The sequence below is a fragment of the Corvus moneduloides genome, chromosome 10, assembly GCF_009650955.1.
Source record: "Corvus moneduloides isolate bCorMon1 chromosome 10, bCorMon1.pri, whole genome shotgun sequence".
In the NCBI taxonomy this organism is placed as follows: domain Eukaryota; kingdom Metazoa; phylum Chordata; class Aves; order Passeriformes; family Corvidae; genus Corvus; species Corvus moneduloides.
The window spans coordinates 17,597,726-17,624,805 of record NC_045485.1 but is presented as its reverse complement, the minus strand read 5'-3'; the positions used below and the strand labels follow the sequence as shown (position 1 = coordinate 17,624,805).

The 27,080-nt window shown below is 46.3% G+C and overlaps 1 protein-coding gene across 1 annotated transcript in view; it reads left to right on the top strand.

Moving 5' to 3' along the window:
- LPP (LIM domain containing preferred translocation partner in lipoma) overlaps positions 1-27,080 on the top strand; it is a 333,633-nt gene that overhangs the window by 35,500 nt on the left and 271,053 nt on the right. Inside the window, 1 exon segment of the mRNA XM_032119009.1 lies at positions 26,404-26,502. The gene's annotated coding sequence lies outside the window, so the exon portion shown is untranslated.

Genomic DNA, 27,080 nt, shown 5'->3' with positions numbered 1-27,080 from the left:
GCTTTTTCCCTTTTTCTTTTTATCTTTTCCTTTTAAAACCACCATTGAAGTGCCTCTCTCGTGCTTCAGCTGCAGTTGCTTCAGCTTGTGCTGTTGTCCACGTGCTCGTTGGAGGCTCCTTTGTTACTCTGACAGGTAGCTAGCCTTGAGGAGTGGTCTGCAGGACCTGCTTCAGTGGGGCCACACCACACCTGAGCTCAGTAATACAAGGGGCCAGATCCACTGCAGATGTGGATGGCAAAGTGTGGCACCTCACAGCCTGTTTCTTCAAGGCTATTATTCTCTGAGCACAAAGAAACCATGTTGAACTCCTTGCAGTTTATAAGGCTTTGAAAGCCTGACGTGGACACGATGTTCCTCCCTGAGCTGTAGCTGCTGGATTTCTTGGTGCAGTTCATTTGTTGCTTCTGAGTGCTGGAAACAATGTAGAGCAAACTCTGAAATGTTTGAACAAGCCCTGCTCCCCTTGTAATGTCTCTTTTTCCCTAGAAAAACAGGCGGAGATGTTTATCCCTCTCTCCCACTTTCCTTCCTACCCCCAGCCTTGACACCATTGTCCCACTGTTGTGGATCACTTGTCTCATGCACCAGTGTAGCATTTGTCCCTCGAGAACACACCAGTCACTGCTGATTTGTCTCAAATCATTGTCCTTGTAGTCTTGAATACCCACATTAAGCAGGTGGAGCTGATACAATCACTTCCAACGCAGCTGACAGCAGCTGGGTCAGTCTTTCTCACTGTTTCCTGCCAGAGGAGAAAATAAAGCACACGTGAAGGCAAAATATGCGAGTTTTCCCCTTTGTCTCCCTTCCCCGGCACCCAAGTCATGCTTTCCGCAACAACAAAGAAGTCTCAGCCAATCTGTTTCACAGAAGAGGCTGAATTTCTTAGTCAACGTTTCCATGTCTGACAAAGTTTAAAAAACTAAAAAAAAAAAAAGGCAGAAAGGGCAGAGAGGCTGCATGTGGTCTGGCAGGCAGCCAGGCAAGGAGTGCTCTTTAGGGTTATTATTAGGCAGATAACTGTATCAAGAGCTTAAACATCACCCTGGGTCTGACGGCTGCAGTGCTCTCTGTGAAATGCTGATGCACATTTCATACTCATGAGAGAATGTATTGTAGGACCTGAAGCCACTTTGTAAAACTATTTTTTTTTTCCTTTTCCCCTGCAGTAACTAGGGTGCCCACAGAGCTCCTGGGAAGTGATTACAGGTGCTCCATGGGGAGCTGTTGCTAGTTTGGAGCTTGCAAATTCTTTTCCCACTAGCACCTCTGTATTCCTGCCTGTGATAGGAACCATGCCTAGAGTTTGTGCGTGTCAGAGGTGTCCCTGAGTGAACTGGACTGCCTTGAAGATTTTCTAACCCCTTCTCAGGACCTGTCACAGCACAGAGGAAGTTTTGGGGCCCATGGGTTCTGGTTTGGAAGGTGTGTGTACAGAGGGGTGCTCAGAGGTGTGGGGACACCCTGTCACCTGCACTGCCCTATAGAAGAGAAGACACGTGGGAAGTGGAGGGATAGGCTTCTGATGATGAGAATTGAGATGCAGCACTTAACACACTTGAGGAGCAGAAGCCGATGGAGAACTGCACGGGGTGGGATGACACGGGCAGAGCTGCTGGATAGGAAGTTTCTTCTCATGTACTGAAGACCAGCAGAAGAATGTCTGTTTGTAATGCTGCTAGATACCATGTATCTGTCTGTGTTCCCATCTATAGACAGTATGTGCAAGGCTATATATAAACGCTGTGATGGCTGGTATTTTGGCTGATGCACTCACAGTTTTGTGCCACGTTGAGAGATTTAAAAATATCTCCCTGTTCCAGGAGCATCTATACCATGGCCGATGTCATCTGGCATGGGGAGTGGCTTCTGTAAAGAGAGCTCAGCATTATTACTATGAGCCTTAGTAGTTTATTAGAATATTTATTGCTTCACTGCCACCACAAGACATGCGAGGTGTGTTATTTCTGCCTGTCAGTTTTTTCACACATACAGGCAGGCAGCATCTGTCACTGCTCACTGCGAGTCACTAGCTTTCATTCTCAATGAACTTTCCTTCCAGCTGGAAGGAAGGCAAAATAAAGGCATCAGAACTACATGGAGCTGATGAGAAAGGGTTCATCAACATTTGTTTACCTTGGAGTTGTGCCTCTGAGGACTGTCTTGAATTTGGGTCCGTGTTGGGCAAAACACAGTCGCCTCATGCTTGCTGTTGTTTGATTTCAAGGAGAGTCTGTCGACCTGTTGTGTCAGGCCCTTCGGAAACCTGGTATGAGTCAGAGGTGTCTCTGTTGCACGAGACAAAGAGTAGGATAGGAAACAAGTGAGAAATTACATGCTCAGGACTTTCTTTTGGGAATAGTTTTCAGGTTTCCCAGGCCTCAATTCATCAGACGAGGACCTGGCAGCACTATCTCATCCCCAGGACCTGTCAGAGTGTGAGCAAGTCCTGTTCTTGTGTGTCCTTGCAGAACTGTGGTGTTTTCATGGTGGTTGTGAAGCGTTGGCTGTGCCAGCCACGTTGTGGTGGAAGTGCTCAGAGGGTGAATGCTGGCATCCAGGCTCTGCTTGTACACACAGGGGTAATTCTCCCTTGCTCATGCTTAGGACAGGATTTGGGTGGAGTCTTTCAGACTAGAAGAGCTGGAGAACATGTTGAGGTTTGTCCCTCCATTGTAGAGAGTTTCCGTACCTGTAGAGAAAATAAGGCAGTAAAACCCAAAAAGGAAACAGATGTGAGAAGTCACATCTGAGTCTTGACCTGGGTCTCTTGTTTTGGGTTACCCTGTGAGGTGTCAGTGCTCTGTTCAAAATCTTCCGCTGGGAGCTGGCATGGGATGCTAGTCCTGTAACTTGGAGCAGGGGAGCCAAAACTTTCCTTTCTGTGCTGGGTGAAGATGGAGGCTTTGGATGTGGGTTCATTTCCCATGTTCACTAGTGAGGGTGGAAAAATGATCAGTGGAGCAGCAAAGGTGTGGAAAGTGGGGTTAGATGCTTCATGTGAAGATTGGTCAGGTAGGAAGAGTCCCTGTAGGGCTTATTTGTCTGAGCCCATGAGGTCTTCCATGTTCCCTGCCCAGTTTGCCTCTTGTTTAGTAGGGTGTTGTCAACGGCAGCCAGATGTCCCTGTCTGCCGGCTCTTTGCGGAGTTGAGGTGTTATTTGGAGAAGGTTTGCTGCAGAGGCTGGAGGTAGCCTGGAGCTCCATGGGACTGGCCTAGGGAGTCACCATGGTCACAACATTGGTGCCTTGGCAGGTGTTGAACAGCCAGAGGGTTTCTGCTCCCTGGTCAAGGGCAGTCCGGGAGAGGAGTATTGTGGGTTTACACCTGCTAGAGGCACAAGGGTCTCTTGGGTCTGGACCAAGGCAGAACTTCACATTTTTCTATCGCTTTAATGCTGGACAGAACAATGTCAGAAGCAGAGGGCTGTTTGTAGGGTTTTTCTATAGATCTCCTGTTTCTTGCATCCAACCCACAGTTCCGGCCCAGACCCCCTCCCTCATGCCACGCCAATGTAAACAAGTGATAATTCAAATGAGAGTAAGTCTGGTACCTCCTTCTAACCTGGTGATGGACTTCAGTGTTTTTCTGACAGAAGAGGAATGGGAGGAACATGTCTTGGGGCTGTCTCCTCCTTGCTGTAGCTGGCGATGGGGCTTACAGAAGTGACACCGGGTTGGTTCAGACCGTGTCCATCCAGCCCAGGGTCCACCTCTGCCCGTGGCCAGCAGCAGACGCCAAGGGAAGGCTATCGGCTTCCCCAGGTGGCCAGCAGAGAGTGAGTGACATTGCTCACCACCCTTCCCACTCCGGCATTGCAAAAGCCCCGAGCGTGCCCAGCTGGCAGATGAAACACAAAATGCACAGAAAGCCTCGGGGGTGTGGGCGTGCGTTGGGAGAGCAGAGAGGAGGGGGTGGTAAAACATCTCCGGTGTCGCCTCACCGAGTGCCAGGAAGTGGCCCAGCGCTGGGGTGAAAGACGAGCCGGGTCCGGGCGCGGAGGGTCGGCAGCGCCGGCGGGGCGGCACATTCTGTACATTCTGCAGCCTTGGGCCGGGCTGGCGTTTCGGTATCCTCGCACCTGCCGAGTCTCGCTTTCTGCTCTTTTGTTCCCCTCCCCCTGCCCCACTCTGCCTTTAACTGAGGTGCACTTGTTTATCCGTCGGGCTCTACAGCCTATAAACAGGATATCTCTCTCTGTTTCCTTTCAGCCCAGTAACACTAAACCACTCCGGGTGCAGATAACGCCTTAGGAACCCTCCTCCTGGCTGAATGAGCCTTGTGTTGGTCATGGTCAGCTTAGATGAGACAGCACATGCCTGTATATATATATGCATCTAATAGGGATGTGGTATGAGTTGGCCACGGTGAACAAATTCACGTTGCTGTAAAGGAAATAAGTGCATGTTTTAGGCAGGGTGGCTGAAACAAGACACCGATTTAAACTGGATCCTGAATATCGTTTGTAAAAACATATTATTGTATAAAACCCTAAGCCTGTGAAACCTTTTGAGGGAAAAATTCTGCAGTTTATTTTGTTTAAATGTCGCTTCCGAAAGATTTTCTCACTTTGCTGGAGCCCTGGATACTGAGAGCCTGACAGTGAAACAGAGCACGTGGAAAGGCATTGCATTAACTAGTACTTGTAATGCTGAGTGAAATTTTGAATGGCGGAAACAAAAGCAGAAAAGAAAAATACTAACACACTATGTCAAAAAAATTTCCCATTCAGAAAGGCAGTGTTCAGGCTGTGTAAAAGCAGTGAGGATAAAGGTCATTCTTCTGAAGCACTTTTTGATCTGGGATCTTGCAATCACAAATAATAATCACAAGCAAAATGGAGTTTTGAGATACTCAGTGTCTTAGCTTTAAGGTTCAGGATGTTCAGTGATTTCTATTGATTGTGGCCTTGTTGTAAGTTCTGCTATAAATCAAGTCCTTTACAGCCCCTGCTCCCTTAAATCTGTAATTTCCATTAGTATCTTGTCTTTCATGTGAAATAAGCATAAGGTTCTAGGCCTTGTGGTTGTGTAGCAATGCTTCAGAAAAAGAACTTTCTTTTCTCAAACAGGAAGTAAACCTTAAACACATTAATTTTTATTGTATTGGTTTTTAAGCTGGTTTTATCAACTCTGGGGCTGGACTGATGACTTTTGAACACTTGAAGATGCAAAGCAGGTCTCTAGAAAAGAAGTGAATGATGTCTGTTTTCTTTTTTTTTTTTTTTCTTGGATTGGCGTGCCCTTACTTTAAGGGAGTTGTCAGTGAGAGCTCATGCTTTTGTAAAAGTTTTAAGTTTCTACCCACCACTTCAACCAGGTTGTCAGATCAACATGTCTCGTTTACGGAGATGTACTCTGGATCTGTTGCTGAGACGTGGTTCAGAATAGCTATTGAGGAACAAGTTGTTCTGCCACAGCTCTTCTGTGAGCGCTTTGTGTGCATGCAGCCTCATTCCAAAATGAACATGCCTTTCTTGACTAAGTTCAGGCTATTTTGGAAGGTGGAGTAAGCTAAAACATGGAGGGGGGGGGGGGGAAAATTCTGTTCTTCCAGAAATAAAGTGATTTGCATTGGGCATATTTTCTGTGAGCCTTTTGCGTTCTGAAGTCGCTGCCTACCTGGGCGGGTAGATCCCAAGCCATGTGGCTGGCCCTGAAAGTTTTGCAATTCGTGTTATGGTGGCAGAGTCCTTAGGAGATCAGCTGTTTTCTATAAAAAGCTGGATGATGGTGATTTTAATTGAGGGGTCAGTGTGCTTGGCACACGGTCCTTTTGTGTGAGCAGGCTGGGTGAGCGACGGGGCTTATTTGCACTGGTTGCATAAGGGTTTGACACAAATGGATTGGGTGATGAAGCTGATGGCACCTGCCATACAGATGCCATTTAAATAAAGATGTCCCCCTGATCGCAAAAGCATTTCCCCATCGCAAGGGCTGGCAGTGCTGGGTAATATTTAAGCTGTTTCGCTTAGCTCATGGAAAATAGGGGTGGATTTCAGTGTTGCCTTTCTGGGTGGGCAGTGTGACATTGCCAGCGGTCATGGGCCTCTTGGGCAGTGAGAAACCCTCATGGAGCTCCTGGCCAGGGGAGCAGGCGGTGCTGGAGGGGGGTGGCTGATGCTCGTCTGCAGAACCTGGGCTTGTGTTAATGGCCTGTCCCTGCAGAATGCTGAATTTGGATTTTGCTTTGCCATGGTGCTGTGTAACCCCGCCTGCCTCCCCTTTAGTGTGGCCAACTGCCATTGCTTCTTTGGTGAGGTGTTTGCATCCACCCCATCTGACGTTTCCCAGGAGAAAGTGGAGCCAAATGGTGTGAGATCTGTAACTGGGCTAATTGCCCACTTGTGTGTTGGCATTCAGGTCAGAGAGAATGCTGGATCAGTGGCAAAGCTTCCTCATCCCTCTGCCACACCTGAGTGCTGCAGCAGGGCTTGTTGCTGGTATCACACAAGCAGTGTGTCACCTCTAGTGTGCTCCCCCTGGTTTTTTTTTTTCTCCTTTTAGGAAAGAGGCGGAGCAGGTCTGAAGGGGAAGGGAAGTAATTTCTCTGCAGCATTTAAACATTTTGCTGAAAAATACATTTGAAAAGTGCTGCTGCTGTGTAAGAGTAAGGGCAGTGTTGCATCACACTAGAGGAGAAAGATGAACTGATTGGTTTCCTCACCATTTCTCTCTCCACCCCCCCACCCCCCCTTTGCTAACATTTAAAGTGGAAAAAGTCATCTGGTTTGAAAAATGTCACTTGGTTAAAGAGAAAAAACAACCGACCAAAAACTCAAAGCAAGCATTTACTACCCTGTGTGTGGGTGGGATTGTGGGACCTACACAAAAACAGTGCTTAGGAGCTGGACTGGCCCAGGAAGGAGTGGAGGGGAGCAGTGTGCTGGGGCTGGATGTGGCACAGTCAGTGGTTCTGTTGTGCAAACCAGGTGGTGCTCCTCCCAAAAGTGAGACGACCTGATTCAGTGCACTGGTTAGTAATATATGAGGAGTAATGATTAATTTGTTGGAAAAAAATGAAAGCTAATGTGAGCAGAAGATTAATTTGGAGTCTGGAAGGAGGGCATTGCTAATCCTTGAATCTTTGAATGGTTTGGGTGGAAAGGGACTTTAGAAATCATCCAGTTCCAACCTCTCTGCCCTGGACAGGAATGCCTTCCACTAGACCAGGATCCTCAGAGCCCCACCCAACCTGGCCTTGGACACTTCCAGGGGAGATGGAAGCCTGTCAGAGCACTTCTAACCATCTCTATTGGAGCAGAGGTGGTTGCTGTGCAGAGTTCAAAATTATTGCCTGGGTGGAAAATGGGAAATGTTTTTGCATGGGGGGAGAAAATGTAGAAAGAACCCCTGCCTCCCATAAAACCCACAGGCCTTTCCCGGATCTGAACTTTCAAGCTTTCTAGTACCTTTTTGATGTATGAAGAATAGTACAACACAAAGCTCCCTCCACTCCAAAACACCGAAATGTTGACTAAAAATTATCATGCACAAGCATTGTTACTTGGTGGTGGGAGATAAATGGAATTCTCCCTGAGAATAAATCGATGGTAGACCTCCAGGTGCTGCCTGGAGCTCAGATTCTCTCTGCTGCTCGGTGGCACTGCGTGGGTTTGCTGGGAAGATGTACAGTAAGTTTCTTGAGGATTTTTTTTAATCCTGGTGGGTGCTGTGTAATCTGTATTTTAATGTAATTCTTGTGGTCAGTTGTGCCAGTTATCTGTGCTTTCTGTATTTTGGGAACCTAACAGTGTTCAGCCTTCCTTTGTGGTTTTTATCCTCCTTTTCCTCTCAGTTGCATAACTGGGTCATTCTGTCAAGAATGACCCTGGCTTCAAGCTCTTTACACTTTCCTGCTGACTTAAGGCATCCCTTTCTCTTCCCTCCCCGATTTCCTTGTTGCATGCACCCTGCAGATGTGCTCCTGAGAAAATCTGTGGGTAAATAATTAATGTGTTGTAACACTGAGTCCCCCTCTCCCTTCCCTGGGCTGAACTGGTGACAGGATTCCCTGGTTTGAGCTTCAGAGCAAACTTGCATTGGCAAGTAGCAGCTCCCAGACCTCCATGGTGGGATGTGCCTTGTGGGCTCACCTTTCCTACCTGCCTCCTCCTGACCTGAGCAGGGTGAGTGCTGAAAAGAGAAACAGCACTCTGAAAAGTCTTCCATAACCAGCCTGGACTGGAACAGAACCTTACTCTGGGTGAACAGCTCTTCCTCTGGCAGGAGGCACACCTGAAAGTCATTCTGGCTGCTGTAAAGCATGAGTTTCATAAGCTGGACCTGAGGATGGGAAGGAAGGGACAACAAGTGGGGTTTAAAAGCTTGGTAGGAGTAATGGCCTGTAAAGAGGTGGCTCAGGAAGTTTTGAGGTGGGTGTCACTGAACAGTTCACTGCAAGCTCTTAGCATGAAGTGGTGACAAAAACCTCCTCCTGGGTGCTGTACAGCAGTTGCTCAGCCTCAGTTGGGCACTTACTCTGGCAGTGATGGCTGCAGAAACACATGCTGCTGGTGAGACTGAGAGGAAGAAAATGGGAAATACCCAATGTGGCTGCAAAGAAAAAGAGCCCGAAGAGTCCTTTGATCTCAAGCTTTTGTGGATTTCTCTTTATTTGGCTTGTTCATGCTCCTTGGAGGATTTCTGGAGGAGCTCCAGAATTCAGTCTTGATGAAAGCCACCTTCAAACTTCCAGGCAACATCCCCAGTTGGGCTGAGTGTATGTGGGGAGAGCTCTGGCCGTGGGGCAGGCACTGCTGTTTCTCTGACTGACTGCTTGGACCAGTTCCTAAAGTGAAGTACCAAAAACAAGGCCAGCCAGATGAAGTGTTTCCCCTACCCGGTGGTATTTGTTGTGATGTAAAGCTGGAATGGTTCCTAGAAAGCATTAAAACACAAATAATGTTAACCAGGACTGAGAGAGAACAGCCAGTCACTCGGAAATGAGAAATATGTTATGGTGCGAATGGGTCAGTAGGAATGAGGCCGTCTGGTTTTTACTACTAAATCTGCTACTCGATCCCTTGAGAGCCTCAGTGAAGCCTGGTCCAGCAGGAAAGGGCATGAGCAGGGTGCTTGTCTGCACCAGTTGGGACTGGGAGGCTTCAGTTGTAGGTGTTGCTGCTGAACTGGAGCATACTAAGCAAGGCTGGCCCTGCCTGAAGGTTGTGATATCCTGGGCTGGACAGTTGATCCCTCTGACTCAGCATATTTGCCTCTCAGCTGGGACTGATCCAGCCCACCCACCCCAGTAAGGCTTAAAAAGAGCATTTCTTTGTAAGGCATTTGGGCATCCTGGGAGGTTTAATGGTAACCGCATGCAAAGTGCTGTCCATCAAATACTCAACTGTTTCTTGAGATACTTGCCTGGATGATAACATCTCTTCCCTTTCCCTCCAATAAAACATGCCTGATAACTCATATGAGTGCTTATAAGGCCAAAGGGACAGTCAGCCCTTTTAATCTGTGCTGTCATGAAATAAATAACCCACTGAGCTAATTGCCTCGAGCTTGTCCTAATCTCACCTCACCCCCATCTTTGTTCACATGCGCAAATGCACTGTCAGCAGTATGTAACATGCTTCCCTTGCAGCTTAAACAATAAATCCTATAAGACCAAAGCTTTGGAGATGGAAATTGCATCCTGTTGGTGGTCTTGGGCATGTGATTCAGGTGACTGAAGGTCAGCTTGAAAGGACAGCACTGACTTCAAAGAAATGTATTCCTTTCTATCGAAATTTCACACTATAATTTGGGGAAAAACATTTTTGGAGTTGTGCTTCATGCTAAATAGATGTATGCAATCATGTTTGTGTTTTAAAGTGTTGGATTTCTACCATGGTTTCTGCAAGACTTTCTCACAGCAACCATGGGAGAAAGAAACTACTGAAAACCACTGAGGTTTTAAAAATATTTTTTTGACATACTGAAAAGGTTGGCAAGGGACTCAACATGAGTGTAGATACTGAAACTACCTGTGTTTTTTTTCAAGTCTTACCCTTTGTTGATACTCAAATAAGCTTGATGGTAGAAAGAGTTTATTGCTTTGAAGTGAGAAGTTGCAGCATCCTGCAACTCCTCTCCTTCTGTCTCTCTGTCACTCCTGTTTTTATTTGATCTGTTGTCACCTTTGGAAGAAGATGATGTGTTTCCCTGCAGGGGCTGAGGGAGGAGGGCAGGCAGGCTCCTGGTGTGTTTCTGTAATAGAAATCCATATTTAAATGACAGGCAGTAAACTTTCCTATTTTCTTTGCGCTTTTAGACGGTGTTCTGTTTTATATGTTGGGATGCTGTACTTCCTTGGGGCAGGCTTGCAGCAGTGGCTCTCCTCCCTGCAGTCACTGTGTGGTCTCTGTTTCTGTAATTTGTCTGATCAGCAGATATTTTGACATCCGTGGGTTATGAGAGGGGAAGACAGGCACTTAGCCTTCAGCTGGAACAAGGCTCGACATTACTGTACATTTCATATTCAGTGCAAGACTTCCACAGAGACCCTCCAGTTCAAACCTGTTCCCCTCTGTGTGGGAGTGCATGTTGAGACTTCTCAGCTCCGTGAGCCCCTGGGCTTCTGGAGGTGCAGAATCCCCTTGCACAGGGTGCTGGAGGTCCCAGAATGGGGGGAAAAGCCCTGAAGTTGCTGTAGGGCACAATGTTGCTCAGTGCCCTCCTCACAGCTGCCTGGGTAAGCAATACCTTTGGTCCTGGCTTTTTGCACAAAGCAGGAGGATCAGGCATCTCCACTGTTTCTGGAGCCTGTTCCACCACTTTGGGGAGAAGTAGTTTTGAAGGCTGGTGTGGGTTTGAACCAGACACCAATTTCGGGCACGGAGAAGTTGTAGGTGTGCTGGGAGTGTGTGGTTTGCTGTCCTGAACCTCTCCTGATTCCTGGCAAAGGGCTTGATCTTAAAACCTTGGTATCTTGTATCTGCAGAGTTTTCTCATCGTAATATTTCTACTGTGTGGCATCTATAAGAAAGAGAAGGATTTCAAGAGGTAAAATACAGTTGTCTTGCACTGCTGAGCTGAGTTTTGTTCAGTTGGGGCTTCCCCAAATGGAGGGTTGGGTTGAGCCATTGGACTGGCAAACCTGGATGTGCCATTTGATGTCTTGCTATGAAGTGCTTCTTCTCCTGTGCCGTCTTCAGTGCTGAAGAGCTTGATCCCTTGTTTGGGTTGGATAGCCATTGAAAGAGAGCACTGATTAATGTAAAGGAAGGTCCAGGGCTTGGAAAGGATACTGTGCATCCCTCTTTTGGGTGAGTAACCTCAGGGGTGGCTGGATGTGGGAGCAGCTGGACTGTAATGTGGGTCATTGAGGAACAGGGAATGGTGAGGCCATCTGACCTAGAGGGGTTTGGGCTCTGCCCCAGGCTACCACAGTAGTCATCAGTGTCAACATCTGGCACATCAATTTTTCCATTAGAAACTCAGTTCTTTGTGGGATTTTAATATCTTGGCTATTTCAGATCATGCTGAGAAACAGCATGCCCCCATGCAGGCACTCAGGATGCTTCAGTCATTTGCAAAGCCAACATATATAATAATAATAATTTATTGCACCGCCTTGAGAATAGGCAAGATGGGAAAACCAAGCCCCTGCGTAGCAGGAGTTCTTTTCTATCAGCCATGCTGTAGGAACGATGTGCTTGCAATTAACTCTAATAGCAAGAGAGTAGCTGGTGAGGGGAGGGGTCGGGCAAAGGGGTTTTTTTTGGCTTTTTTTTTTTGGCTTTTTTTGAAACACAAGAGCTCCTTGATAATAGGGCAGGTTCAGGATAGTTTAGCAGTTGCCCATGCCCAGTGAGGTTGTGTGGTGGAAGGCTGAGGGGAAATTGCTGTTTTCCTCGCAGGTAACATGGAGAGGTGTTGGAACCCAGTGTCCCATTTGATGCTGAGAGACTTCTTGGTTGTAAGTCTGTATGTCTCTTGTCATGGGGACAAAACTTTGTGGTGTTTTGACACATAACCCCACCAGGAGAAGTGGTGGTTCAGAAGGGACTAGTGAAAGGTCCTCCTGGTCTTGGCTGTGCGTTCACAGCCCATGGTTGGTCCATAGTGTGATTTAGAGCAGACAGAACTGGGTCTAGGGAGATTTTCTCCTCTTGGAAACATCTGCAGCTCTAGTGTGTTACAGTCTCTCATGAGCCTTAACATCACTTACCAAGTGTAAAACTGAGAGCTGAGCCTTCACAAAGTTCCTGTCTGAGATAAAGCACTTCCAAACTTCAGCTTTACTTAAAGCTCTGGGTGAAACACATTGGTCCATAGTTAGGCAAAATTCAGGCAGTCTGATTTGCAGCCAGAGCCTTCTTAGGGGCATGAGCTGCACGTGTGTGTAGCAACCCTACAAAGCAAGATCGGGTTTAAGAGAGTATTTCTGTACAGGAGAGCATGTAAGTATATGCTTAAGTCCTACGGAAGTTAAAGCAACTTGAGCACATATTACAGTTAATCAGGAGCTTAAGTGATTTTCTGAGTTGGCCTAGATCTGGAATGACGCACAAGGCTCTCCTGAGTTGGGATTCACAGCCCTACTCTGTAGCTCCTTCCCAAGGAAAGTGCTGATTTATTTATTTTTAATTCTTGCCTTAAAGAATGGCCTGTTTTGGCCTTACTGCTTTGCAAGTTATTGGAAAGGATGATGTGAAGAGGTGAAGCGCTCTGAGCAACACGGTCCTTTTGAAATGACAGAGAATTTGTACCATGCATTTCAAGAGGACTCGGTGCATCAAGAATAATGCTGTACCAGGCGTGTTTCACTGAAGGATACTGGTGGAGTTGAAATGCTGTCTGGTGTGATCAGAATGACAGCCTGTCTGAAACTGGTGCTGTGTAATGAGCTACTATAGACTGCTTTCCTGTAATAGAAGTTTTTTTCCTTTCTGAAGTCTCTTTGCTATGAGTGGGATACTTGCAGCATGGATTTGAATTGAATGCACTGTTGTGTAATAAGAACAATACGCAGGTGCATTGTATAAAATTTAAGTGGAAAGCTATTGCCTCGAAGGGAAAAGTGATGTGGTTACTGCTGTATCTTTTCCGCATATGAGCACTGTTCCCCAAGCACTTAGGGGTTTCCCAGTGTGATAGGTTTATTTAAGGTAAGCTCCTATTCTCAATTGAGAACTGTGCGTCTCAATTGATTTTTTAGTACAACTTTTTATGGTTATAACAACAGACAGTGCTAATATATAGGTTCTTTGTAAGAAGACTAATGCTTTTCCTGGAAGTAACAGGATCATTTGATGAATGCTTGAGTGTTGCTAATGAAAAGGGGTGGGAGAGGAAATTACCTTTAATAAGGAGTTTAAGGGACGTTTTTGTTATAGAATGCCACTGCTCTTGATTTTCACAGAAGCAAGGAACCCAAGGTGTTCATGAGGCAGGTGTGGTGCAGCTGGGTGCCTGAAGACTTGCCTTGGCTACCCCTGTTTGTGCCTTGGTACTGTACCCCATCCTTGCTCTTGAGCGGGTCGGTGCTTCCTGGGGCACACCAGCCCTGACCAGCAGCATCCCTTGCTGTCTGAGGACAGCCTGGCAGATGCAGTTCTCCTGGTGTTCCAGCCCACGTTTGCAAAGCAGTGTCTGTTCTTGCGTTTTGTGTCCCCACTCGGCCTGACTGGGAATGAACCCTTGTCTTGACCCGCAGCATCCTCTGGCAGGAAGGCTGCCAAGCAACTTCCAGCTGAAAACACAGTCTGTTAGGAAGGGGAACAAGTTACTTTTTGGCTTGCCTTTTGGACCTCTGGCCTCCAGACTGGGCAGATCTTCTTTCTAGTCCTTACTTTAGTTAATCCAGCCTTGCCAAGACCAGCAGTGACGTTGGGTGCTTTTCTGGTCAAGTCCTCTCTCCAGTATTGGCTAGAGCAAAACCTTCCAACTTTAGGTCACCCTAAACAGGAGGTTTGCTCCTGTGAATGTGCCTGAATGACCCCCTTTTACTGAGGAAAGTTCTCAGTTAATGTATAAAATCCATGCTAAGTCCAATTAATACAAATGGTACTTCAGAAGCAGGAGGACAGGCTCTCAGGGCTTTCAGCTCCGTGTATGATGTGGTATGATGAAGGCTTGTTTGTGCCATGCTGACATCTCCTAGCTGGACTGATCGTGTTTCTTTGCAGCAAGTGACCATTATGTTTTTATTACAAAAGTGGACTTGTCAATCTAGAAGGGTCATAGACTACCTTCTAGGAATCAAGGAAATTGGCAGAAACTGGAAAGTGCCAGCTTTGAACTACGGAGAACTGTTGTTCAGTAGTGCCTGGTCTCTCTGAGACACGGCAGCTCACAGGTCACCTTGGTACCTCATCGCTTGCACATGCTAAAATGGGAGCAACACCCAAAGCTTGTGGTGTCACCCTAGAAGGGTGATTGGTTTGTCATTTAAAGGGGAAAGGCTTGGGATCTTGGGAGCATGTGTCTGTGATAGGCTGGAAAAAGGGGCAAACCAGACTTCCTTCCTTGACTTTAGTACTTTGTCTCCCTGACAACCCAGTGTAAGCACCCAGATTTCCTTCTCTGGAACTGCAGTTATAGTTTATTGTAGATGACATTTGTAATGAACTTGTTCTTGCATTGTATAGGTGCAAAGTTTAAGTCCTTTGTGATTTTGATATATTTGCATGTTTAACCCAATAAATTCCAGTAACTTTTTAATGGAAGTTTTAGAGCTATTGTAGTTCATGAGAGCTGCTGGTTCTGATGTTGTTTCCACCCTGAGATGCAGTGGGTTATTTCACTGATACATTGAAGCTCTGGAAGCTGCTCAAGGTGTCACCAGCACCTCAACTATTAATGGAGAAATATGGGCATATGTCAGAGGAGGTGAGGGAGAACTGGTTTTGAACCAAATACCTTTGAGGAGAATATGTAGATGGCCCACTATAATTCTTTCAGATGTTAGTGAAGCCTTTAGGTAAAGGCAGTGCTCAGCACTTGGCTGATTTTGGCCATCTGAGCACATGGGGATCCTTCGACTGGAGCTGGAAGCAGTTTCTTGAGAGGAGGAGCAGTCCAGCTTGGCATCAGCCATAGCGTTGGTCCCCATCTGCCTGTGCAGGAACGAACATTACTTGCAGTGAAAGGACTGTGATGTGGAAGATTGCAAATTCTGGGGTGAGAGGAGGAATCTTTCCCATGTTAGAGAAAAAACGTAGCATGTATTTCTAAGCACAGGATCTGAATCATCTGATTTTCCTTTGCCTTTTTTTGCCATGTCGTATGGCCACAGAACCTTCCTTGGTGGCTGGCACTTCCTCAGTCCTTCCTGCTTCTGTGCACTTTCCCTAAGCCACAGCCTATTTACCTCCTGCCAGGCTGTACCTGGTGCAGCCATCATCCCACATCCTTCAACTATCCCCTTCTTTTCCATCCAGGAGTGAGCGTGTGGGGGCAGTGCAGCTCTGAACTTCATGTCTTGTGTTGGTATTTTTTTTTCTATACCTTTCTGGGGGGTTTTGTTGTTTTGTGTGTGGTTGGTTTTGGGTTTCTTTGGTGGCTGTTTGTTTTTTAGCTTCCGTTTCTCCTGTCTGCAAAGCAGGGGATTTAATGCTTCCCATGGTGGGGCTGGGGGGCTGCCTGGAGGTGGATCATTCTCACAGGTGAACAGTGGCTGTGTTGTGTTGGCCATGTGTGCTCCCAGCCTGCTGAAAAGGCAAGGCAAAGCCCTTTAACTGAAACCATGAAGAAGTCACGTCACCCAAATTTGTTAAGCCATGGTGACTTCTGGTTGCAGTCACCTTGGCATTTAGAAAGTGCTCCGGTGTTTGAGAAAGTGTATTGTGGGGCTTGTTAGTTTTAATTTAAATGTTTTTGAAATACTGGAGACTTCAGAGTAAAAAGAAAGGAGATTTTGGTTTTCTTTAAGGTACCAAACCTGCCCTGGACCTGGTGAAGACAGTAGTGTGGCTGCTGGGGACTTGTCACCTTAACTGTGGTATTTTTGCAGACACAGCTTCAAGTGCAGTTCTGTTGAAGTCCTTTGTACCCTCCAGCGAGGGGAATTGCAAAGAGTTGGCACAGTCTGGCTTCAGTTTCTGCGCTTGTGAAAGCAAACAGTGTAAAATGCTTTTGGCTGGCTTTTGAGGGCAGATGTCTGGGCACTTCCATTGTCATGTAATGATGGATCTTCTTTATTTGTGTTGGACATCACTGTCCTTCATTGCAGCAGCAAGAATTTTTCTGAGTCCAGTGTTCTGTCTCCAAAATGGCAAAGACTTTTTCTGTCAACTAATATCTTCCTTGACAGGGATGTGACTTTGATCCCTTATGGAAAATGATTCTGCATTCATCCCAGAGCAGGAACGGGGCTCAGATCTGTTGGGTGTTCCCAGCATTGCTTTTACTGCTGGGTTGCAGCAGCCATGAGGACCAGATTTGTCCAGTGTGTCCTCATGGGAAACACTGGAGGAATCTGGATTTGTTGTATTGGTGAAGATGACCACCGTTGTGTCAGGAGGTCGGCTCTGGAGCATCACAGCTCTGTGGTAGCTGCAGGAATTTGCCCAGACCATATCTCTGGGAATGTCCTGTGGTCCTCGGGTTAATATCCACATAGTGCAAAGGTGGCAGCTTTGGTGGATGGGCCAAGTTTGGATTGATTTCTGAAGGCCAAACCTTCTGCAGTGGAGAAAGAGCTGTAGGTGTGGCTGTGGTTGTGAGAAAACTGACGCCTTCCTGCTGTGCTGTGGCTGTGCTCACTTTCTGTTGTTGGTCAAAGGCAAAAGCAACAGTGAAGTAAAAAGTGTAAAAGGAATCCCAAACTCCAGAATTTCTGGTCAGCTGAGGGCACAGAGCAGAAACGTTGTTGAGAAAAAGCAAGTGTGAGCTTGGTGTGTGATATTTTTGGCCCTGAAGGGGCTTCTGTTCCTCAGTAGCTTTGCAGTGAATGTAGGTGATTGCCTTAAAGGTGGTGGCTCCAGGGAATGCTTTTATCAGGAAGGTGGTGAAAGAGGAGAAGGGCGATAGTTTTCCTCTTTCTTGTGAAGATACTGCTTTTAATTTTTTCAAAGAAGAACGAGTAGGTTCAATCTCAGCGTTTTTGGCCAAGCCCTCAAAAGCAATGACTGTTGTATTGAGACACAGCAAACTGAGGCTTCCCACTGGCAGCTTATCCCAGCTGGTGTCAGAGCAGGTGCCAGGGAATGCGGGATGAATGCCTTCAGGAACCCTTAGACAACCAGCTCACCTTCAAGAGACATGGGCATGCTGCTTCTCAGCTCTTCTGAGCTGCTGAGTGAGACTGGTGCCTCCTGAGAAGTTTGAGGCATGTTAGTCATTTGTTGCAAGACTGTTCTCTTTCCATTTTTGTTCTATTTAATGCTGTGTTACTTAGACAGCAGGAGTGAGGAAGTTTCTAAGCTTGGAGCAGGGTGATTGTAGAGCACCTATTCCTGGGCAGGAGGTGACATCCCTAGGGAGGCTGATGGTGGCTGGTGCTGAGCCACAGGGCACTGGGTGGTTTCCCACAGGTTGGGGACAGATACACTTGTCAGGGACACGTGTGGGCCTTTGTGGGGAAGGAAGCATTCATTCATGCTCCTCACAGCACACAACTGTTTTTTGCTAATCATTCCAACCCACAGGAATTTTTTTTTATACTGATTTTTGTTGTTGGTGGTTCTTTCATTCAGTCATTGTTTTTTTTTCTTTTCCCTCTTTTAATTGTTGAAGCTGTTTTTAATCCCTGACCATAATAAAGCCACACTGTTAACACAAGCAGCGGGGTAGCTGAAATTGCAGCTGTACTACAAGCTCTGCTTTTAATTTCAGGCTGTTATTAATGAGGCTAGAAACTTTCCCTTCCCCCAGTTTAGTTTCAACTGTGTGTCTTCATCCAAGCCACTTCATTCTGTGCTTCAGAGCATCCCTGACTCCATCTGGATATAACAGGTGAAGGCTGAAGACTGTTTTCAGATGTGAAGAGGAGGCTTCTGGCTACTGTCCTTCCCTTGTCCTCATTCGGGCAGCTCTGTGGAGGTGGAGGGTTGGGAGCAGGCAGCTGCAGGGGCTGGGACAGAACCTCCAAAGAGAGAGTGGCAATGGGGAACTGCAGCCCAGAGGTGCTAGTGCTGGGAAGGAGATGGAACTTCACATGCTTGATACAGGTGGGAGGGCAAGACAGGGTGGTTGAGTGGGTTTGGGTTGCTTGTGAGTTTCTGCCCCTGCACTTTGGTCCTAGAGCCAAGCATGAGGAGCTCTGTTGGTTGGTATTGCCATCCCATGGAGCAGCACCCATCACTCTTTGTAAAGGGAAGGTGATGTGGTACGTGTCTTTTCCTCTCCTTTTTTGTTCCTGCAGTGCCCACAGCAATAGTCTGTTGTTTACAGAAGAAGCAGTAATGGCAAAAAGGTTTTATGTTTTTGGAAGGTAATTCTGTAATTGCATTGGGGATATGGAAATCCCAGTCTGCTGATGAAATTGCTGCAATAGACTCGAACTTAGAGATTGTCAGGACTCTAGGAAAAATTCCCAGCAATTTGCATCTCTAAAGTGCAATCCCACACTCCTGTTTATAACCCGTGTGTGTTAGAGAGGACGTATTTCTCTGTGGCCGAAGGCATGTAATCCTCCCAGCCCCAGGAGTTTGCGCTCAAGGCCAGGTTGCCTTTTATCTCCTGTGCAGGTATTACTGGAGTCCTGCAAACCTGTGAAACAGTCCTTTAGGACTGCAGCTGCAATAGTCTCTAGTTTTTAAGTTAACACCCCCCCTTCCCTGCAGTGTAGTAAAGGTATTTACTGCCTGTGCAGTGCACGTGTTTGCAGCTCTGCAGGAGCACTTGCTGGGCTGGTCTCATTCAGCTGGCTCCCGTTTGGATCCTGCATCTCCGGACCACGATGTCTGAGCCTGACTTTCCATGGCATATGCACTAGCCTTTTTCCTAGATGGACTTACTGGATTTCCAGTAAAGACAAACAAAGTCTGAGGTCCAGCGGTGCTGAGCAGGCAGCACTGCACTCGCTGGCCCAGCCTGCTGTGCTCAGCTCCTTATACGGCCAAAAAAATGAAGAGGAAAAGAGGGCGCAGCGTGAATACCAGACATACGATGCATTCTTCCCAGCTGCAGACTTGGAATTTGCTTTTCCCTGGAAAGTGGGCCCTCTGAACATCCATCAATTCAGGCTCTGTACTGTTTAGCAGGAAGAGGGAAGCCAGCATTGAGCTAGCTCCAAGCAACACTCAATTGTCTTGTGTAAAGGAATTTCTTTTCTGTGAGGGTTTTTCTTGCTTTGGTGGGAGACAGGAGTGGGATGAGGAATGGGAGAGGGGGCCAGGTTCTCCTGAAGCTCGCTCTGACTTGGCAAGCTGCAAGCAGGTAGATTGCAATTACATCTATTTACTTCATCTAAAAATCAATCCAATTCATCATTAGCCTCTGCCTTTAAATTATGTTTTCCCTGAATAGCATCTTCCGGTTAGTGGGAGGCGGAGGGTAGGTAAGGCAATCAATCCTTTTACTTCATTCATAATCTGGGCTGCAGCCTCTGTTTGAATCACTGTGGGTGTGAATGGCTGTGCTCAGGCTGCTCTGACCTGGGCTCGGGCTGGAAGTACAAAGCACGGGTTCTCTATCTGTTGGATATTGGCCCTGATATCTCCAAGTGGGCCTGGCTTTCCAAAGCACTGGTTTGTTCTCTTGGGTGCAGCTCCTTCTTGGGAGCTTGAATGAGGAAGGTCAGGCCAGTCCCTCCCCTCTCCAGGTCTGTCAGGGGTTCACGGTGTGTCACAGCACTGGGAGCTGCACTGACATGGCAAGTGGTGTGGTTTCCTAGATTGTTTTCCACATTATGAACTGGAAGCCACAGTGGGATGAATCCTGGTGCTACCTGTGCGCTGTCAGCTTGCCTGCCTGCCAGCACCTGGGGCCATGTTAGCAGGGACACCTCCAGCCAGCCCTGTTTGTACCTGTTACCCAAGGGAGAGCTTTTCCAAGACCACAGACGTGACTTGTGCTTCATGTGCTTGATGCTCTCTGTGTTTCATGGGGGCCAAACAGGTGGGAGAATTGGGCAATTGTCACTCAGCCAAAAGGCATTTGGAAAAAGCGGCTTGGCAACCTTGAGTCATGTTTTACTGCCCTGGGATCAGAGTGCCTGGAAAGCAGTTCTCTATTGTCTCTTCACAGGCCTTGTGGAGGTGATGATGCTACTTAATTTCACAAGCTCCTTTCATCTAGCTCCTGCACAGTGCTTTCCCATCTCGAGGATGGGCTGTGACAGCACTTGACTAAGGCAATCTGTGTAGCTTTGTGAGGATCCCATCTGTTTCTCTCCTTGACAGCTGGGTTGTTCCATGTTACTTGCCTTCTTTCTTTCCTGTAAAACCCAGCACATTATTAGGACCCAAAATAGTAGCTCCTCTGGGCCATGTTGTAATAGGAGGGTGTTTCATGATGACAAGTTCCAGCATTGCATGAAGGCAAAGCCCTTATATACATGCAAGGAAATAGCAACAATCTGCTTGCAGGTCATGCATGGCTCACAGCTCTTTGAACTTCTACATTGTCAAGTGTTGGCTGTCTCTGTTCTTAGAGACAACAAGCACTGTAAATTATCCAGCAAGGATGATAAAGGAGTTTGATGGTAGAAGACAGAGAAATGAATGGCAAATCTATGCTTATGGAAACATCTGTTGGGTATTCTTGTTACTCTTTCCCTATCCATCCTCCCATGCATCCGGAGATTTTTTAAAGCCAGGGGGAACAGAGACTTAATTTTTTCCTCTCAGTGGACCTTAGGCTCTTGTGTATAGGTTTGGGTTAGAACTGTCAAGTGGTTTTTTTGGCACCATTTCACATAACTGCGTCTTGAGCATTTTGCTATAAATGCGACTTAATGGTGCTCCTTGTGCATTAGCCAGAGCTCCACAAAAAAATGGGTAGTGGGCTTTGGTGAGTGTTGGATTTGGGGTGCCTTAATGTTTTGACTGTCTGAGTTCTTTATGATGGTTTTGACGTGGATGATAGCTGCCAGCTGAGAACAGGAGCCTGGCAGGCTGGTAGGACTCCATTCCTGTGTCCTCAGATGGGCGTATTGCTTGCAGAAGGCTCTTGGATGCTGCAGGTACCTGACCTGTGTGCATAGTTTAGGACCATCATGAGTTTTGTGGGTGCTGAAAAGTCACAACCTCTCTATCTTGCTTCCATTTCTGCTAGGTTTAAATTGGTGTAAATTTCCACTGGTTGCTTTTCTCATGCAATGAAACACTGAACTTGTGGAGAAGGAGAAAAAGACGGGTGACTGGCAAATATTTCTTTAAGCGTTGGGGTGGTTTTGTTTCCAGGATGTTATCTTCTTGTTGGGGAAAAAAAATGTAATTTAATAAACACAATGCACACTCCAAGTGTAGGGGAATGCTGTGCTTCTGTTCCTTTTATATTTTTTTTTTTGTGGTACTGCCTTAAGGTGTCTTACCAGAAGTATGGGCTGTCATTACTAGAGAATCCTGTAAAACAGCTGTAATAATTGCACAATGTTCTTATTCCTGTCAGGTTTATTCATAGATTTTTTTTTTAAAGACACACGAGGGACTGTCTCTGCACACATCATTGATTTTGCTAATAAAATCTTGTATTTTGATGGCACATTTCATTGGAAAATCGTTAACTGCTCCATAAGACTTACAGTATCGTGGGATGGGAATGTTTCCTGTTGCCTTGATGGAAAGATTGATCTAGATGGATTTCTTTGATTTCTTTTCAGCTACTGGGAAAGGGCACAGAATCAGATGCCTCATCTCTGCTCCATTCTCTCTCACCAGGACTTTTCTTCCTGCAGGGAGTGGAGAAGGTGCTTAAAACCTGTTTGAAATTATTCCAGTGCAAAGCATGGGGAGGGGACACCTGTTGGACCATGGCCACCATGTTGTCCTCAGGGGTCCCTCCGTGTGAGGTTCCTACTGGCAGCTGTGACCATAGGTCAGCTACTCAGGTAGAGGGCATTGTTTCTGTTCAGGCTATTCAAGGACTGCGGGCAGGTTAAACTGCCTCTGTCCAGTATCAGCCAGGACATGCTTGAAAGCCTCAGGCTGAGCTTTTGCTGTCCTTTCTAGCTGAGTTTTTCAGGAGCCTGTATCAGCAGAACATGGTTTTAGATCCCGCTGCAAGCCCAGAGCACATGGAAGGGTCCAGAGAGAGGTGAATCTGGGAGCCACTCTGGTTTGTTCGGCTGTTACAAAGAGCTTTGCCCCTGTAAGGCAGCGGTCAGTGTTGGCCTGGCAGTCAGAAAGTCACCACTGAGCCAAATTCCAGTCCTGTATTTAGTGGCAGTTAGCAGATTTGAGCATGTCCTTCGTTCAGCCAAAAAACCTGGGAGATGACACAAGTCTGTATTTTATTGTATTCATTAATTTAGTGTGTTGTATTTGAGGGAATGTTTAGTGTTCAGGTTTGTAGAGCTGAATCTGATTCCGTTTTACAGGAGACAGCCCAGTTGTCCATAGCAACCTGAAACTGATTTTTCCCCCCTGCCTGCTGAAAGCTGTTCCCTCTTGAATCATCCCTTTAATTTAATATAGTGAACAGGATGTCCCTGCATGCAGAAACTTTTTTTTTTTAAAAACAAGTAACCTAGGCAAAAAAAAAAAATTCTTTTTTGAACATCAGCCCTGCCTCTGTCTTTATTGCCACTTGGCATTAGTCCTCACTGTGCTGTTTCCTCGTGCTTTGTTTCAGGCACTGGAGGCCATTATCAGTATTGGTTAATCACTGCTGCTGCCACAGGGGGATGTCCCCCTGCATGCCCAGGCCACCATGGCAGCAGGTCCCTCTTTGGCATGAAACCCTTCAGGCTGCCCCGTTTTGTGCTGAAAAATCTATTTTTTTGTAGCATGTGTAACATCAGCCCTGTGCTTTTCCCTGACGTGTGGTGGTGCCCACACGTGGCACTGGCTGTGTCATGGCTCTGGCTCTGACCTGCCCTTTTTTGTGGGTCTTTCCAGTGCAAGCAGTGGGTCTGCTTCAGAGGAGGCTGGTTAGAAGGTGTTTGGAAAGAATAGGAAGAACTGCCATGCTGTTTTGTTCCTATCTGTAAAAGAAATCTATGTCTTTGTCATGTGTGTGCTGCCTGAGGACTCCCAGGGAGTGATTACCTTGTTGCAGGAGTGCCAGGGATGAGGAATTTAGGACATTTGTGCTTTTGCTACCTGGAAAAGCACTTGACTACCTTTTGGAAGAAAGAAAGTTTGTGTGTGGTCAGCGTAGAATGCAACCTCTTTCCACATTTGCTTGCCCCTGGATTTTGCACAGCATGGCAAGACAGCAGAGATCTTTTTCCTGTGTTCTTAGTTCTTGCCCTGCTTGTTGTGAGGCTGCTGGAGGAGGAGGTGTTGCTGGGCTGGGGCAAGGTGTGCCGTGGTAGCAGTTGTCCCACCAGACTTGTCCCTGTTGACTGTTCCACACAAAGAGAAGCAAGCTGCTGCTTGCATCTACGCTTGGGCCATTAGCACAAATTGCACCAATCTGTGCTGTGAAATGTCTGCCTTTTCCTGGCTTGTTTTATGAAAAGTTAAAGGGAAAAAAAGCACATGAAATCAATATGGCAGAGGCTTCAGTTGTGTGTTCACCTGCTGTCACTGTGAGACGGAGCCATGTCACTTGACACGCCTCATGTACGGCACTTGTTGAGAAGTTATTTCATCTCTCTGGCTTTTTTCATGTCAGTCAAAAAATGGTTTGTTTCATGTGCATCATTTGAACATTGCACTGAATAAGCTACCCAAAAAAGGTTAATCTCCAATTCCGTACTGCCTTTACTGTCGCATCCAACTGCTTCAAAGACAGCAATGAGTGTATCTCTAATGATGACTTCCAGATGCAGAGGTAGCTGAGGCATCTACTTCTTTCAGGTGCCAAAACTGAGACTTACAAGGCCTGTTTTTTCAGAACACTTTGCGTTTTGTAGTGCTGTACATGGTTATAGTACAAGTCTTGATTAAGAGTTGAACAGAGAATCTCAGTCCTTGCTGCTTGTTCTTTTCTCTTCTGGACGTGGTCCTTCTGTATCTTTATTCAGCCAGAAAAGGCACAGCAATAAATGTGGGAAAATTTCATGTACGTGACTTTGCTCTTATCATCAGAAGGTTTATGGCAGAGGGATAAACAGAATCTAATCTTTCCAAGTGATGCTCAGCTGCCAGACCACAAAGCTTCCTTTCTGGTCTCCTTACCATTGCCTGCCTTGCATGCTCTCCATCTTCTGAAAACTGAATGAGGGGGAGGAAACCACTGTCCCACATGGCTGCAACCTCCTTTTTGACATGACTTGGCTTTCATACACTGCTAGCATGTAGAGCGGACATTGCTCCTGTGTCAGTGAACTCCTTTGTGTTTTGTTGTCATTCCTCCCTCCAGCAGGAGTATTGCCTGCCTGAGAGCCAGGTATGATCTGGCTGGGTTATGCAGAAGTTCCTCGACTGTTGTCTGTAACTTCTGTCAGCGGGGTATTTGTAAATTTAAACGCTTCCTCCCAGAAGTATCAAAGGAGCTGAGACCACTTTTCAGCATGGACATGAAAGGCTTTCGCGCACTGGTGCAGCCAGGATTGCCATGGAGAACAAAGGCTTTTGCTAATCGCTTCTAATGCCTTTCAAGTTTATGCCTCATTTTTTCCCCTTTTTCAGATGGCCTCCCAGAGTACTGAGACTTCACTGACTCACCAAATAATTAACAGGAGGAGGACTCAATCTCTGAAACTTTTGAACACCTCTTTTAATTTTCTTAAATAAGCCAGTACTCTGGCCAGGATCCAATTTGTGTAATTACATTTGACCTAACTTAATCCCTTGGCAGTTTCAATTGCATGTGGTAGTCGTCTTGGCTCCCTGTCCTGGGCTGCCATTCAATGCTACTCCATGGTTTTCAACAGCTGTTGTAATTCAGCTGTAGAAATGGGTATATTTTCTTGGTGGAAGCATTCCTCATATCTCTATCCCTTGCTAAACATCCTTATCTCACTAGTGTTTTGGGAGGTAACATGTCTGATGCTGCAGGTGATCTTGCTGAAGTCCTTGGAGCTACTTTCACCCTTAAAGATGGGCATGCATTTAGAGTCTTTTATCAGTTGTCCGACATACATTTTGAGATTACTTTGAGTTTTTCACCTTCAGGCATTTATTGCTCAGTCTCCTCAGCTACTATGTGCTGCTTTAGGGATGTTATTGGTGCAGGTATTCTTATTTAGCCTTGGAAACAGCACTTCTGTTATCCAATCAGTACTAAACAGGAGTGTGTCGCCTTCCTGTGCTGACAGCAGTTGGACTGGTTGGCTCTAAGTGTTGGCATTGCTAAGACTGCAAGTGATGAAGGAAAGCAAAAGCCCAGGACAGCTGGGCAGGATGAAAGAAAACATCCCAAGCAGAAACTTGGGGATGGACAAAGTGCGGTAGCCAACGGGGCAGTCAGATAGATGATCCATGCTAAAGAGAAGACACTGAGTTCTTGCATTGGCACATCCTTAGATGTGCAACAAGCATCTTGTTTTCACAGTAGGTGACAAATTGAGTGTTTCTTGGCTTCAGCTATTGGAAAAAGAGTATTTCTTACAAAGCCACTTGATCCTTTGGGGCCAGGAGCAGCTTCTGCTGAGTGGAGACAGGAATTTAGATGAGGTGGGGTGCAAAAGGTGATCTACTGCTGAAAGGTGCTGTTGTTGCAAATTGTCTGCTACCATCTAACTCTGTTTTTCTGAGACCCTCCAGAAGTAGGATGGCAAATGTATTATTGCTGTTCTCCCTTGTTGCTTGTTATCTTTCATGAAATTTGGGATGTTTTTGTCATTCAGAACTCTCCCCTGTGTTCCTGAACACTGTTCATGTAAATCCTTTCTTTACCTTTCTACATTGTCACCAAACACTTGGGTTCATGAGAGATTTTATTTTGCTGGGTAGAACACCCTGAAGATCAAGAGGTAAGGAATATGTTGTGAATACAAAAGCCATTCATCAGGACTGACTTTTACCCTCTGGATCTATCTACACACATTTAAATCTCTGAGTAGACTGGAAATCTTGCCTCTGTTCGTTTCAGTGACACTGTAAATAAAGTTTAAAATTTGTCCTCTGTCACAGAGCTCAAAGGTTTGGAGTCAGAGCCATCTGATTTTGACGTGTGCTGGGTATTGCTTATACCTTGGCAGAACTTTCTGCAAAGTCCATGAACACTTTGTTTCCTAGAACACAAATTTATCAAACCCTTACAGTGGTTGTCAGAGAAAATGTGTCCAGCTTTGAGTGGTGATGCATGACATATCTAGAGTCAGTGATGGTGCTTTTGAAAATCTGTTTGCATGTTAAATAATGGGGTGAGGAAAATTGCACTTCAGAGTTGCTGGTTTTTCCTTTACTCCTGGACTGGACTCTGCCTGCCATCCTGAAGACAAATCTTTTATTTTTATTGTTTCAGAGTACTTTGTAACTGGGTGTGCCTGAATGCATCAGCCTTTGGAGGTGAGCGTCTTCCCTTGAAACAGCCTTGTGATATCCAAGTGCCTGCTCTCTCAGGGTAAGGAAAGACATACTCGTGCATAGATTGAGAATGTGCTGTGAGCAGAAGCAGAATGGGCAAAGAGAGGACAAGCAGCACTGCCTCAACTTGTAAATTTTGGAAATAGTGAACGTGTCATGGAGAGAGGGAATAAACTTAATCTGCCCACTGTAAATAAAACAAATTATAAACTTAGGTTGCAGCAAGAGAAATTTAGCTGAGGTGTCAGTGAATGATCTCCTGTGTTAAGGATAGCTGAGTGATGGAGTGGATCCCTGCAGGAGGTTAGGCAGCTTCAGTCATGGAGAGGTTTAAGAACAAGCTGGAAAAGCAGTAGCAGTCCTGCTTTTAGGAGAACCGATCCTTCCATGTGGTGGAAACATAGACTAGGTGGCTTCTGGAGAGTCCTTCTAACCCAGTGATGATTAGAAATGGAATTGTGTGAAATTCTTACCGTAACAACCTTATTCAAAGCTGATAAGGTGAAAGGCAAAGCTGAGTGTATCTGTGCAGAATGAGCTGCATGGCTTGGTGAAGAACTGATGCAGCAGCAATTTACACTGGTGCTCAGCGTCTTTGTTACCTGAATGGTGATG